Source organism: Triticum aestivum, chromosome 6D (genome assembly GCF_018294505.1).
Source record: "Triticum aestivum cultivar Chinese Spring chromosome 6D, IWGSC CS RefSeq v2.1, whole genome shotgun sequence".
Taxonomy (NCBI): domain Eukaryota; kingdom Viridiplantae; phylum Streptophyta; class Magnoliopsida; order Poales; family Poaceae; genus Triticum; species Triticum aestivum.
Window position 1 is genome coordinate 411,860,220 of NC_057811.1, and position 4,362 is coordinate 411,864,581.

The 4,362-nt window shown below is 45.8% G+C and overlaps 1 long non-coding RNA gene across 3 annotated transcripts; it reads left to right on the forward strand.

Annotated features, from left to right (window-relative positions):
- Nucleotides 1–785: 785 nt before the first annotated feature.
- Nucleotides 786–3,185, forward strand: LOC123141800 (uncharacterized). 3 transcript variants are annotated; one of them, XR_006470419.1, is made up of 6 exons: nt 786–1,044; nt 1,143–1,321; nt 1,861–2,003; nt 2,221–2,373; nt 2,449–2,529; nt 2,617–3,185. It is a non-coding gene; the product is annotated as an uncharacterized lncRNA (long non-coding RNA). The 3 variants fall into 3 exon arrangements; XR_006470417.1 differs by having other exon boundaries at nt 2,221–2,529; XR_006470418.1 differs by having other exon boundaries at nt 2,449–3,185.
- Nucleotides 3,186–4,362: the final 1,177 nt, after the last annotated feature.

The following is a 4,362-nucleotide window of genomic DNA, read 5'->3' on the forward strand; positions in this document are numbered from 1 at the left end:
GCCAGTGCGCCCAAAAGACACTCCCAATAATTCATTTTCCTGGTGACCTTGCTTTAGCAGCGCCAAAAACCCCTCTACACAAAACAGAAAGAAATATGGAGATAGAGGGTCCCCTTGGCGTAGACCCCTAGAGGGGAGGAAACCATCGGAGGTACCACCATTGAGCTCAACCGTGAATCTTGCAGACATAACACATCTCATAACCATGGTTGTCCATGTATGAGAGAAGCCAAAATGAGCCATCATGTTTCCCAAAAAAGACCACTCCACTCTGTCATAAGTCTTCATCATGTCTAACTTAACTGCTCAAAGTGGCTTCTTGCTCTTCCTCTTCCTGATAGCATGAACACACTCATATGCCACTAGCACATTGTCAGCGATCAATCTCCCTGTTGCAAACGCACTTTGTTCCTCCAAAATAATGATAGGGAGCGCACATTTTAGCATGTTAGCAACAACCTTAGCTGCAATTTTGCACAACACGTTACATAGACTGATGGGTCTGAATTGTCAAAGCGAGTCCCGGGATTTCTTTTTTGGGGGGATGAGAACCTAAATAGTGTCATTGAATCCGTCTAGAATTTCCTTCCCACTTAAAAAATCACACACCGCCGGACGCGGAGTTTATGTGATCGAGCACAAATGTGCTCGTAATCTGGGCGGTTCCTATTAGCGTGGGGATACGAGCCATCCATTGCGTGGGCCATCTCAAGGGGCAGATGAAATATAGTAGGAAAAGTGAAATACATGTGCCGTGAACCCTGGACTGTGGGCCATGTTTGTGACGGAGCTAGGACGCCGTGGACGGCTCCAAGCAGAGCCGTGGCCCATGACGGCATGTTCTTCCCGATCCATGGCCCGGGAAACCTGCTTTCTAGTTACAGACAGGGATGGTGAGCTCACTCAGGGTCATCTCCTACCTAGTACCTACGCGGCCTAAAAAAACCTACGCCGCCTGGATTAGTCACTTGCCGAAGCGGCGGAGCTCTGCTGCGATTCTTGTGGGCGACCGGGCGAACGGAACCGGTGGACGCCAATTAAGAGGTGAGCAATATGTCCCCTTTGTATTTTCTGGCGCGTGATTTTGGATGCGTAGGACAGCCGTGATGAAACAGGCAAATGACAGCGATATTCTAATGCAGCCGCTGCACTACCTAGTGGCGCGGCCGGCTGAGGAGCCGCTAGCAGCTATGGTGGAACTAAGTGCAGACGGCCAGATCCATGCGGCGGAAGGGGAAATGGATGCACAAGAAGGGTCGCCGAGAGCGTCGGAGCAGTCAATTGGATAGATCGACCCTAGAGCTCCTGGCCGGAAAAGAAGGTATGGCAGTTCTACAGATCCACAAAATTTGTGGGAACCAATTATGATGATATGATTTGAAATAGTGTGATCATGCAAAAAAATTGAAAGGATAAATTGCTATGTTTGTATTGCCTGAACTTCTAGGAAAAGTTACAGGCGTGTCTCCTTGTAAATATGGATGCAGGGTTGACTGAACTGTTAATGAAATTTGGTAAAATTCAGAACTAGTATAAGTTAAGTAGAGATGCCTGTAAGCAGACATTGTAATGGACATTGCATGATTTGTGGTTTGAAGGAATGAACGCGTAGCCGCTGAATTGATGCGAAAGGACGCTGTAGCATGTCAAACGCAGAAAATTGTAGGAAACGGAAGGATCTGTGTGTCGTTCCGGAGTTGATTGTGCAGCTGAACCAAAAGTAGAATTGATGAAGCGAAACTGTTACGGTTCAAGCATGGTGACACTGCAAAAACTGATGTGTTGGGTGCTTGGAAATTTTTGCGAGCGCTTTGTGTGAAACTATACATGAAACTCATATTTGTTTGTGGGTGGTTGCAGGGTGAGAGTAGGTGTTGCTGTCCCAGGAAGGACGCCATGTCCTAACCGGACTACTGCTCTGGAGAAGGCTATCCATGGTTTTGCCGACAATCTTGGGGACAATGTCATAGTGCCAACTTTGGGTACAATCTTTGATTCTCTAGGTGAAGCATACAACTTCTACAACCTATATTTGTGGAGAAAGGATTTGGCATTAGATACGGCAAAAGTAGGCTAAATGTTGAGAGGACAAAATGCATGCAGGAAATTCTTTGCGGCTGTGCAGCATGGGAATAAGGATTTGACACTTGTTAGTATTTCAAATAATTTTGTGTAGGAGCTGTAGCTGAAATGTTCCATCTTTTTCGTGTTTTTTTGTAGGGAAAGGCGGGGTTTGAGAACACTATGTCGTGTCGTTGCGATTGCCTTGCTCTCATCAGGTTGTTGCTGTCCAAAGACAATGGTTAGTACATAGCAAAAGACCGTGAGGAGCACTACGGAAGCTGATCCATGGCACAGGAGGTTCGCTTTCAGGTTTGTGTAGATGGAGAGAATTAATTTCGGTTAGGTTGATACTTCGAGGAGCTATTATTCGTTTTTGGTCAAAAGGGTCGAATTGCTGAGACGACATGGGTGGAGAGGGGCGACTCCATTGGCGGTGATGGAGTTGCTGATGCGACCCATGAACAGGTAACATCAGTATCGTTTTTGGAAGTAGGGTGTTTTAATTCGCGATTTGTTGATTGCTTGCTTTTTTCTTGCAATGGAGGGTCGCAGATTCCCCTTTCTGGAGGAATTGCATGAGAGCGCAACCCCGATGGAACCGGCAGCGTTCACGGTGGTTCGTTTGGTACCGGCTGCCGAGTAATCGACGGGACTAGCCATGAGCGCGGACAAGCAGGTTGTGAGGAAGACATGGCAAAAGGTGTGAGATGAAAGGCGTCGCCGCAGGTGTCCGAGATGTCCACCGGGAAGATGAAGTTCCTACAGTCCTACAGGCACCTGGTTGGGCTAAGAGGTGTCTTTCCCTAAATCAATCAAATCGGTATGCATTGAATTTTTGTTGTTGAGCGATTAGGAGTGATGCTGTCATATGTGTATTGACGTCCCCTTGGGGTTCAGAACATTCAGACAAGTAGTTGATGCTGTTCTTAAGTAGTGTACGGTTATGAATGGATGATGATCTATCCATCTTGGAGCATGTTGTTACTAATTCAAGGTTGTTGTACAATTGGTTATGAGTTACGATTTATGGGGAGTGCTTTGTAGTTAGTTCATGTATGAGTCTTGTTGGATGCTTGCTTCTGAATTTAGCTGTGCAATGGAATCGAGATCATGATGCTCAATGTATGGATTATGGATGTTCAATTCAGTTTATAATGCTAGTTGTTTTTCATTCATTCGCACTGTTTACGGTTTGAAAGTGTTATGTGTTTCTGAATACTGAACATGCATCTGAAAATGGAAGGGTTATAGGTGACCGATGGTAATTTTGCATGCATTCGGGAGCCCTGTAGTTTGTGATTCGGATGCAATGTATGTTACACAATATTGAGACCTGCTACGGTGGATGATGTGAGCGATCTTTGAGATGGGAGTTAAGTAGCTTGGGGAATCAAAATTAACATGATAATGGGTTCTGGTAGCGCAGATAAAAAATAACACGATGGTCTATCCAGCTTGATCTGGTTGCTGGGATGAAAAGAGACAAGACGAATCTTGAAGAGGAAGGCTGTTCGCTGGGGAGACGGATGGCAGTAAATGGGCCAGCGAAGGTAGCAGGCATTGGAACAGAAGTTTGGGCCACGGCCCAGGCCATTGGCAGCCATCTGAGCCGGCGCTAGCGCGACGGCCGACGTCGCATTAATGTGTTAGGTTGGTGGGCCACACCCGGGAATGAAGATACATATACTGCTTTGAATACGCAGGGAAATACCTCGTGGAGTGCGAATCTAAGAGGAAGCGGGCGACCAGGATAACCAGCACATCTAAGCTCGGGCTCAGATAGGCACTTTCGCGCACCGCCTTGCAAACCTCCTCTTTTAACAAAAGACAGTGCCTAACATTTTTATGGTATAAACTATGTTGTCATTTTTCTTGTCAGCATTTGTCGTGTATAAACTACTCTCTCCATCCCATAATGTAAGACGTTCAGAGGGACTATCAGTTTTGCTAAAGCATATCTAGATGTGATCTAAGTATAGCACATCTAAGTCCTATATCATTGATTTTACGCTAAGATTCGTGTAAGTATTTTCTTTTGTCTTTTTTCTTTTTCTTTCTAGTTTGATTGAGTCATTTAGATGTGCAATAACTAGGGCACATCTAGATGTGCCCTAGACAGACCCATAAACTATGCTTCCCCCTGTAACACGTCCTTCCTTTTATAGGAGGGGGTAAATGCGAAGTAGCGGCAGGTTAATGCCGCCACGCGGCAACAAATCCCTTCATTTTCCCGCGTTTAAGAATTTATTATGCACGGGAATTGAGGGGTTACCGTTAATTAGTGTGCAAGGATCGAGG